Here is a 12,062-nt window from a genome sequence, read left to right as displayed (position 1 = left end):
ATTATTCATAATATTTAATATCTAATTCATATTAAATATTATATTAAATTCATATTCATATTAAATTCATATTAAATTCATATTAAATATATTTCAATATTTAATTCACGTCCTTGTCATCGCGCTCTGCTTAGAATAAAAATGAAATGTTATTAAATATTAAGTATTATATATAAGTTTAATGTCAGCATAAATTATATTGTACATTTCACTATGTTACTACCTTTCAAGTTCAAAGCATTCTTGGTAAGTAATAAATCAAATAAGATCTACTCGACGCTTCTATTGTTAAGTGAATAGAGTATGAAAAAATTTGTTAACAGAAAAATTTGTTGTTCTCATATTTGTCACCACAGATTCAAAATCAATTCATTCATTTTCTGGCATCTACAGTTCGAAATCAACTAATAAACGATATCAAAAGAAATAAATATTATGGACTTTTGTTTGATTCAACTCCTGATATCTGGATATCTCTCATCGAGAACAAATGTCCCAAGTCGCTAGGTATGTAGATGCTGATTTTATCAATAAAAAAGTTTCCATCAAAGAATCTTTTTTGAGTTTTATTGAAATACATGCTAAAGATGCAGCCTCGATCGAAAATACAATTTTAGAGAAATTAAATTTCGATGAAATTTCATTAACAAACTGCAGATCACAATGTTACGATAATGCTGCCGTGATGGCAGGTCACACATCTGAAACGCGATGGATGGAGCTCTAGAATACAAGCGGTTATCGTTATCATCTATGGGCTAGAGAATATAAAAGAACTAATAGAAAAGTTAGCAGAGCACACTACCACTACAAGTGACAATAGAAGTGAAGCTATAATTCTGTTGCAAAATATACTAACCTTTAGTTTTATAACTTTACTTCATTTCTGGTATGAAATCTTAAGAAGGATTGATCGTGTGCAGCCAGTACCGTCTTTATGCATGGGCACACCCGGGCAGTGCCCAGGGGCCCCAGGCACTCAGGGGGCCCTTGAGAATCTTACTTTTTATAAATTGTATTAAAAAAAATCCAACTAATGATAAACAACTTTGCATTATATAATTTTTTAAATAAATCCCAAATAGCAAAATATGGTTCATTTTCACTCAGCAAAAACCTTCTAATGTAAACCTAAAAATGTTCGTTATGCGGTTTACGTGTAAATCTTCTAACCTTAAAACGAGATCTGTGACAATCTGCTCTATTCTACTCACATTACCCTAGTCCAAAACCTTGGAAAACAACCTTCGATATTAAAACCTTAAATCGAGGTTGACTTAGAGTTTTCACGCGTGAAAAAATCCTTTAATAAAGCTAGTCTCAAGGTGTAAATACTCTTAAACCTAAGTAATTGTAAGGTTTCTTTTCACTAAGTCTTGCATGCTCAGCTAAAATCCACCTTGTCATGAAATTTTTATGAGCAATGCAGTTTGATTCTATCGTTAGTGTGTGACGTCAGCTAAAACGTCATGATGGACCTAAGTGACCATTTTACCTAAGTTACAACACTTATTTAAAAAATAATTTGTAATCCTTTTAGGATGAAAGGTTTAAAAACTGCAATATTTTTGCCTTATTACAAAAAGGATTTTAGTACAAACACTTTCGTTCGACAATAAGAAGAAAATTCTGACAGAAGGTAGCCTTAAGGTTGCATGCTTTCTGGGATATATACTAGTGTAAAAAGTACGCATTTTTTTTTTTCAAGAATAGTGATTGATTACCATGCAAACACCAATACTTTGAACAGTTTATCACTAGGGAAAAAAATAGTGCGTGGATTCCCTCCGCGTGGAAGAAGTTAAACTTCGCAACCTGCGACGTTAATTGTAGAGAAATCAGCAGTCGTAGAAGGATCACTAGTTCTATTCAACGACTCTTTTTCCTGCTCGTTTCCGTGCTCTGTAATCACGGTAATATTGTGCATTTTTCCCTCGTGGACCTCTTGAACCAGTGGAAGTGCTTGTGGTTGCCTCATCGTCTCGCCCTGGAAAATATATTTGTATTAATAATGTATGTGAATGCGTCATAATGTAATTTCAGAAGAGAAAACCTAACAATCAATTGATATTCACAAGAGACGTACCTTGACATAACCTTAAATCCGTCGCATTGTCCGTGGGATTGTTTTCACTCATTTTTTACAATTGTCATCCACTAAATTTGAAAATAAAAAATACTACCCTATTAAATTATATGTGTATCAAAACAAACTAAAAAAATATTTATAGAAAAACAATAATTTTATGACTTTTATTATGTTTATGCTAGTGAGAACCAAAACAATATGGAAATGAATGCGGGAAAACTGGATCCTTCCACGTGATTTCCCGGCCAATAAAAATGTAGCGTTAAACATTTAACGCTACCTTGTTGGAAGTCGCATAAGAAGTATAACTTCAATAAAAAGTCAGCCGAAATCTATTTTTCTTCGTTAAAATGAAGTTTTTAGGTGCTCAACACCCTAAGTGATAATGTCTCTGAATATGCTTGAGATCACCGAAGTCAATCATCACTGGCTACGGTCAGTGGGAGGGTGGGTAACCACTTGGATCAGTCTGCGTAGGGACCGAGGATGTGCGGTATGGGTCCTCCTTAAACTGTTCTACCGTAAAGTGCTCGACTTCGCGTGCAGGTCATTGGGCTACCGAAGCGGGGGTGCCATCCCCTCATCAGAGGATCAAAATTGTGATGGCATGTCTTCGGATCGTCCTCAGGCATGTTTCCCAGACCGTCGCCAATAGCCCGTTGTGCAGCTCCAGTGTGACGTAAATGAACTACAACAACAACTAAATATGCTTGACAACCAATTCTGTTTAGTATTTATAGGTAATTGAAGTAATAATTGAAAGTGTTTCGAATCATACGACAGCAACTTTTATCTTATGTCTGATGTGCATTGAAAGATGTTTAAATATTATTGTTATAATAAGTGACTTTTTAATAGTTTGACGAAACAATTCATACCTTTTGAATTTTTTTAATTGCTATACCCTAGCCGCGATAGCTCAGGGGATAGAGCTTTCGCCTTCCAATGAGGTGAACCGGATTCGAATTCAATGATGGCTGGTCGATACGAATCTGCATCCGGCTTGCACAGACCACAGTGCTGACGTGAAATATCCTCAGTGGCAGACGGATCATGGGTTAGAGTCCCTTTGCAGTCAGACTAACCGTGGGAGGCTCTCGTGGTCTACATCTCCATGTAATGTAAATGCGGGTTAGTTCCACTGAAAAAGTACTCAACGAATGCAAAATTTCTCCCGATTCTTGATACGAGAGCTCTTTTGTTTTCTATATTGAGTTCAAAAGTTAAAGGCTACAGAGTTGAACATTAGAAGTCGTAAATCCAAAAATTGGGTCGGCTGTTCAATGACGGTTATAATAAAAAAATTGTTTAACCCTTGGCCGGGATAGCCTGGTTGGTAGGGCACTGGGCCCGTGTATAAGAGTTCGTGGGTTCGATCTCCGCCTGCCCAAAACTCCCCGTGTAGTAAATGGTGACTGATGCACGTTAAGTCTGTCGAGTCACAAAGTCCTCCATATTCCCATAACAGGTCATACCTCTGGGGGTACTGATCCAGGAGTTTCCTTGTCTTCTGGATTGGCTCAAAGTTACAAGGCTGCGGAATTGAACATTGGTAGTCGTAAACGTAAAAATTGGGTAAGCTGTTCAGCGACGGTTACAAAATAAAATACAAAAATTTTCTTTATACCCCTATGCTTTTTAATTTACTTATTTTAATCAGCTTCTTCGTTTTGAAAATTACTTACTATTTGAGGATTGCAATTTGTTAGCATTTCATTTTTTTAAGAAAAATTATGCTTAGCTTAAAAATGCTTTATTTTATGTGCATTGAGTTTTTGGGCTATAAAAATGTGTTTAACTTTGTTAAAATTATTGCATATCTTAAAAATGCTTGATTTTATGCATGTGAAGTTTTTTTAGTTCTATTTTAAACAGTATAAAATGTAATAGGGGCCCAAAACATTCCTGTGTCCGGGGGCCCTGCTTGCTATTAAGACGGCCCTGTGTGCAGCTCAGATTACAAGATCCTAGAATGCATTTTAGAGAAGTGTTCCATGATCTTGAATCATTAGCGACTGAACTAGCCGAAATTTGAGACAAGCTCTGTAAAGAGGTAATAGAAAAAGCAGTCTCTTTGTGAAAAATGGGATAGGGATACAACAATACGTGCCTGGAGAATTGGCTATGGTGGTCTTTCCGCAGAAAGTGAAATTTCTCGCGTTATGAAAAGCACTCTTGATTGTCTCCAACAAGAAATGTGTACACGATTTACACGATTAAGTGACCTTAATTTCAAATTTGGATTTCAACTAGACGTTGAAAATTTATTAAACAAGGATAATGTTGATAACGACCTTGAAAAAAAATTGCAAAAATCTGGGTGAATTTTATAATACAGATTTCAATGTAATAGAACTTTTTATCAAAATATGTGACAGCAAAATGTTACTCCGCAGTAGAAAAGAAATTAATCCTAAGACTCCATTAGAATTTCTTACTTTTATAATCAATCTCGAATGAAGAAGATGTTTTTCCAAATCTGAGAGCGGCATTTCAAATACTCCTGACTATCTCAGTATCAATTGCTAGCTGCGAACGTTCATTCAGCAAATTAAAATTAATTTTGACAGATGGCCTAAGTGACCTAGCATTTTTTAGTGTGGAAAGAGAAAAATTTTAAATGATCAATTTTGATGATATTATTGATACATTTGCTTCATCAAAAGCACGGAAAATTTAGACATAGTAATAGTTTTATTAATGTATTATAATCATATGATTATTAAATATATGTATCTCCTTAGAGATAATAAATATTTACTTTTTTATTGTTTAAAAACTGCGTGTTTTTAAAATATTTCTTTATAAATGTGTAAAATAAATAATAGGTATCTTTTGAACTAATTCTAGATGATCATATACATTTCAAAATCTAGTCTTGTTCTCTCAACTACATTTTTTTTCTCAAATTTAAAGCCTAGATTGAGTCTATGACTTTATTTATTTTACTTTATTTATTTATTAATTTGCTATAATCCAAGTCGCCTATATATAAACCATATATATTTTACATATAATATTATATGGTTTTCGAATGGGGGGGGGCGCTAAAAGGGTATTGTGCCCCGGGCGCGAGTTAAGCTCGCTACGCCACTGTATTGGCTTGCTTGTTGGATGGCCTCCTGAACCATAAATCTCTACAGTAAAAATACTCCCGAGAAAAAACGGAACTCATTCTATTTAATGTCAAACAAGTGGTTTTTCTGCTGCACACTCTTCTTTCCATCTATAGTAAAACTTTTACTTAAAAAACTTAAACCATAAAAAATTTTAACTAATGAATACATAATTAATAAAAAAATAGCCCATAAATATATTTTTAAAACAAACAATTTAGAACTATCTTTGGTGCCATACCAGAAGGGGGATGTTGGCGAACACGGTACAACTTTGAACTTTATGGGCTCTATAAACATCCTCAAATTATGCAGATAATCCGAAGCAACCGACTAAGATGGCTCGGACATATATGGAGAGGCTCTGAAGATAGCCCTGTAAAAATTGCCACCTTCAAGAACCCTCAGGGGTCCCGCTCTAGAGGTAGACCACCTACTCGATGGCTCAAAAACACTGAAAACGACCTCAAAGTCCTGAAACTTAAGAACTGGAGGGGAGTTGCCATGGACAGAGGGAGCTGGAGAAGGCGTGCTGTTGAGGCAGCCAAGGCCTGCAAAGGGCTGTTGCACTCCTGAAGAAGAAGAAGAAACAAACAATACTTCAAAAAAGAAGTAAATAAATAATTTATAAATGACAAAATACAAAATTTTAGTCTTGGAAAAATCGAAACATATGTCTAAAAAGCATTAAAAAAAATTTTAAAAATCAATTTCATTTTTATTTTCATAACATATGTCTTAAAAGCATAATTTTTTTTTAAAAAAAATTTTAAAACATTTTCAGAGTTCTCATTTTTATATTTTCAGATTCGCATGAGAAAAATCTTTAAGCATATATTTTGCCAGAAATTCTCAAAAATCGTCTAATTCAGAATAAAGGCCACGAAAATTTTCGGGAGTGTTAGGTACCCTGTTTAAGCCTCAATATCTCATTTTAAACTTAAAAGAAACAAATGAAAAAATTCGAAATATGAAAAATTCAAGCAATCAAAAATTACATTTTATCAATAACTATATTTTTTATTCTTTTTACTATCACTAAAATTTTATTTATAAAAAAGTCTTGCTTGCTTAATAAAATAATTCTTAAAATAGGACAATCGAAGAATTTAATTCTTGTTTGCTCAACAAAAGACTACGAAAAATCAACTTAATCCTTCTTCAGCCAGCCTTATCTCTTTTATCGTGCTTAAAGATGTCCTTTCATCTATTTTTTTTCCTATTGAAAAACTGATTTCTTTTTCCTTATCATACAAAAAAAAAGTTTGCGTATCGATAAGAAAGATCTACACTAAGCTGACCAACGTCCTCAAAAAAACAAATAAGCCGGTAGTGAACTTTCTAAAAAGAACATTTGAAAACTTTACACCTTTTCAACTATTTAAAAAAAAATATTTTTGTCGGAGAATTTCTGTGGGGGATTTTTTTCTCAGAATATTAAATTGAAAATGTAAAGTAGTGAGTTTCTGAACATCTGAGTAAAAATTTTACTACCAGTTTCTTAAATCTTTGAAAAGTAATCTAAAAAACTAGAATTTTTTAAAATAAGGTCAAGAGGTAAGTTTATGACTTTTCTTTTAATGACTTTGCAGCCAGTTTTTTTCTTTTTTCTTTTTTTTTGAGGACACCGTCCCCTTATTCAACTTATACTTGCACAAATGGGAAACACTCGGTGGTTAAATGTCCAATTTTGGGAACGTTGTAACACAGATATTACAACTTGCACCAGTTTGTGAACAAATTTTTTCTTATGGTAGTAAAATTTAGGTTTTAACCCTTTCAGCACTCTGAGTTCCTTCCACGGTTAATAAAGTGACTGTAACCACTTAAAGTTTACAAAACAAAACTCCGAATTTATATATATATATATATATATATATATATATATATATATATATATATATATATATATATATATATATATATATATATATATATATATATATATATATATATATATATATATGCTAATTAGGAAGCAAAGTTGCCAACTTTCTACGCTTTGGGGAAATTTCCTCACCACCGCAGGTCAATTATTCAAAAGTTCATACAAAACGTCCCTTTATTTCAGCTCTCTCATGCAGAGGTTTTTAAAATGTTAGAAAAAGTAACAAAAATTCTAAAAGCTTTAGTTTTTTAATTATCTACCACTTTATAAAATATTTTGCAAAAAGCGTACTTGTTGGCAGCACAGCGGAAGTCTTACCTTCCCAATATACTTACAGTTACAGTGAAATAACAATTGAGGTAAGCTTTCATTTGTTTAAATTTGCCAGTGCTTACTTTCGCTGTAAGAGCATCAGGCCTTATATAATCGTTTAATTTTTTTTACATATAGTGGTACAGCGAAAACCATTCTGATCAAATCTTAAAAGCATAATATGTACTACCTATAATATGTCATTAAGGGAGATAACGCAAATTTAATATAAAAAGATAAAATATATTTAATTCCGCTAAGTAAAAAGGAACGAAACATAAGAGATCCTTAATGTGTGGTGACAGATTGATACTTTATGCGATATTAATTAACTAACATAATTTATTTAAAGAAAACAACTAAAAGTATATTGCTCTCACTTTTACTTGTAAATTTTTACATAAATGCTATTAAAAATTTGAAATATTGGGTTATATAGAAAAATAATTCCGATTTTGATGGAAAATTATTTAAACCTAGCGCATTTTTATTTTGGTATGAATTTATTAATATTTACATAAGTCTTTTTCTCCCTTAACCTTTCTTCATTTTTCCGCCGTCTTTGAAATTTCTATCTAAATAAAATCTCTTGGACTTTTTGGTGAAACTTTTCTCAATGTGTTGTTTTCTCAACCAGAAAGTTAATTTTCCTTTCATTGATGGAATGTTTTCTATAATTAAAATGTCGTCTGAATATAGCGATACAATAACTTCTGTTGATTTGTAAATTGTTTATTGTTCTGATTAGACCCGATGCCTTTTTGTTCTGTTGATTCTAGATTCTTTACAAAAGCAATTGTGCCATCTTTATTTCATCTAATTAATATTTTATTAATTTCCATCTTTTATAAATTTCATATGCCTGACATTTTAGTTCCTTTACTCGATTTTATTCAAATATGTCCACATTTCCAAGTTCTCCCATAATATTTTATTCGGGGGGGGGGAGCAACCAAGGAATATGTTCCTAAAAATATTTCAAATAATTTTGTTGATTTTTGTTTTGTTTTGTTATGTCTTTCTGAAAAATATTTGTCGTAAATTTCAACAAATATAATAAATCATTGGCATAAAAATTTTTACAAATAATTTTAACAATTTCATTGAAACTATGAGAGATTTACATAATTTAAAACAACATTTAAAATTTAAAACATGATGAAAAAATAATGAAAACTATGCTTTGCTTGAATTCTATTCATTGAGAATGTTGTGAGCACAAAATTAAAAAAATCTAAGTTCCAGTGTTCTATAACATTTTAATTTGTCTATTGTGTGTTCGTGTTGTCTTCTATTTCATTGTTCGCAATTCTTTAATTACTAAATATTACAATTGATGTAATCAATCCTTTTGCCCGATTTTCCTAAATTTTTTTATTATCTAAAAAAGTTTTTTTTTAAAAGATTTTCATTATCCTAAAATAAGTATTTAATATTAATTGAATGTAGTTCATCTTTTTTGAACAACTTGGCAACATTTTCTTTTCTTTTTTTTTATCTAAGGAAAGGTGGTGTGGTGTGTTCTTTTTAGAAGATTCAGATTAACGTTCGAATATATATTTAAAAGAATAGCATTCATTAAAGAAATAATATAAAATTCTGCTCTTGTGTGTATAGATAATCAGATAATTTTGCTCAGATATTCTAAATGTATTCAAAGCGAATTGAATAGCAACTACAACACACGAATAAATTAATAAGACATTACCCTTAATAAATAAATATTTTATTTAGATTATATTTAGTTCATTTTTTGACCAATTTGGATACTTTTTTGGTTATCCAAGGAAAGGTGGGTTTTTTTCGAAGATTCATAGAATAGCATTTATTTACATAACATTGCGAAACTCAGCTCTAGTATAAATAGGTAATCAGATAATTTTGTTCGGATATTCCGAATGTATACAAATCAAATTGAATAGCGAATAACAAATAAATAAACATATAGGTTTATGTCGCATAAATGCGTGTTTATTTGAAGGACAACTTTTCAGCAATACGCATTTTGTGAGGGCAAATGGCGTGACACTGTGCTCCACCCCCACTGTAACACTTCGGTTATTAGGCGTAACCGAATTCTCGCGTTAGGTGGAACAAAAAAAAATTATTTTTGTAAACATATATGAATATCGTGATACTTTTAATATATCGTGTTTGTGAAGAAATTCCATTCTTATTTCGTTCACAAAAAACTATGACTCACAGAATTGAGGTTTTAACCAATGAGTGGAATACTGAACTTAAAAAAAAATGTACCGCACAGTTAAAATAGAGTACTTTTGTGGATGCGGATATCATTTTAAAAGAGTAGTTTAAACATTGCGTAAGCTTGTTTTTGACCATTTTGGGCTCTCCCTTCACCCTTGCCAACAAAAATAAACTTATTATAGTTTGTCTAAAATTTTATACAAACTCTCTTCCATGTGTGTTTTTGTAAGAAATCGAAACACCCCCCCCCCTTTTTTTTTTTTTTTTTTTTTTTTTTTTTTTTGCTTTAACTTAGACTGTTACTGAAGTAAACTAATTCTAAGAATTTTATGATAAAATTAAAATGAAAGATGTAATTTTTTGTAAAATAAATTTTAAGCTTTTATTCATTCATAAGAGATTTATCCATATTTTTTTCTCTAGAATTTAACTTTTGAAATAAAAATTAAGGAATAGCGAATTGCTTAAACGTTTGCTCGAATAAATTTGATTTATAAATATTTTGATTGATTACATAGTCCAACTTTTAAGTAAAGGTAAAATGTAAACTACCTTTGCTTACTTAATTGGTATTTCAATATCCCACTTTAAATATTATACTGAGGTAGGACTTACAGGTTTGTAACTATGAATATTACAAGATACTTTTACTCCGTTCTGATAAAGATTTATATGTTTTGCAACAAGGATTTGGTTAAGGAGAAACAGAAATCTACCAGTACTTTTCCAAAACTAGACTCTTATTTTTGGCATAAAAATATTATTATATTAAATTACCTCACGAAATCAAAATTTTTGTTAAAACTTCATTTGACAATGCAGAGTCAAGAATAATTTCAGGAGATGCAAATTCTGAGAATATCTACTGTATCATTCCTACACAATCTGGAAGATGGAGTCGGTCCCAATAATACGACAGGCAGAAAGAGCGAACGAAATTTTGACCACTTAATTTTACCTCCACTTTTTTTCTCTCTCTGAATAGTGTTAAAACATTTTTTTAAAAAAAGGAACTTTTGAATAATCACTTCTTAAGCATTATTCGACCGATACCGGTAAAATTTCAGATTTTATCACTTAAAAGTACATAGATAAAATGATTTAGAAATTTGAATGCCATAAATTTAAAGAACTATGTTGACTATTAGTTAAACAAATCATATAAAATAATATATAACCATAATAATTAAATTTTTTAAATCGAATTACTTTTGAATAAACAAGTTTATTTGTTTTTTTAATCATCTTAAGTAACTCTAGAGATGTGGTAAAATACGCAAACTTTCGACAGCCCTCCTGCCTAGACTATTTGTATCAAATGAACAGATTACATCGACCCTCCCCCATTTTTTTAAAAATCAGTTGCCAGCTCTCCAACTTTGTTTCAACCATGACGTTTGAGTATTTCAATATTTAAAATGGCATACTAAATTTACAATTCAGTTAAGATATTTTCATTTTACCAATGATTTAACTCCCTCTCTCGCATGATTATCAGATCTTTTATGAATTCATGTCTGAATTATTTACCTGTAGTAGGCAGAACATTTTAAACCTGAGTTATTAAATTAAAATTAAAACGTTTTAGCAAAAGGTTTGCTAACACTTGAAATATCTGGAAAAAAAATACCCTCAAAAAGCGACAGATATTGGTATGAGAATAAATTAATTTAACTCCTTTGCTTCCTCGTTTGTGGACATTTTTTTTCAGAAAATCTTAAATAAGTAACTTAATAATTTAGTTATAAGTCGATTTAATAATAATAATTACGCAAATTCCATGATCTATTTCGATATATTTTATAATTTGACTATATATTTCACTTTTATTACCATGGAAAATCAAAACTAGTTTACACAATCTTTGATTTGATTGAAACATAAATGTGTTAAAAATGTGTTTAATTTAAACTTGAAATAATTAAATTATAATTTTTAAGAAATTAAATGGTTATAAAATTAGAGTATACATTTTTGATCACTCTTTCTTTTTACAGCATTTTCGTATCAACTACTTAAAGTTTTTTCCACTAATAGTAAATATTGGGATAGAGCTGCGATGGCTCAGGGGATAGAGCGCCTTCCAATGAGGCGAACCGGGTTCGAATCCCAGTCGATACGAATTCCACATCCGGCTTGCACCGACCACAGTGCTGGCGTGAAATATCCTCAGTGGTAGACGGATCATGGGTTAGAGTCCCCTCGCCGTCAGGCTAACCGTGGGAGGTTCTCGTGGTCTACCTCTCCATGTAACGCAAATGCAGGTTAGCTCCATCAAGAAGTCCTCCTCGAAGGCAAATTTCTCCCTATACTCTATCCAGGAGTTCCCTTGTCTTCCGGATTGGGTTCAAAATTATAAGGCTACGGAGTTGAACATTAGTAGTCGTAAACCCATGAAATTGGGTCGGCTGTTCAACGACGGTTATAAAATGTTGAAAATAAAGTAAAA

The sequence above is a fragment of the Parasteatoda tepidariorum genome, chromosome 10 (genome assembly GCF_982258835.1).
Source record: "Parasteatoda tepidariorum strain Cologne lab strain chromosome 10, Ptep-v5.0, whole genome shotgun sequence".
Classification (NCBI taxonomy): domain Eukaryota; kingdom Metazoa; phylum Arthropoda; class Arachnida; order Araneae; family Theridiidae; genus Parasteatoda; species Parasteatoda tepidariorum.
The sequence above is the reverse complement of the archived record's forward strand: the minus strand, read 5'-3'. Positions refer to the sequence as shown.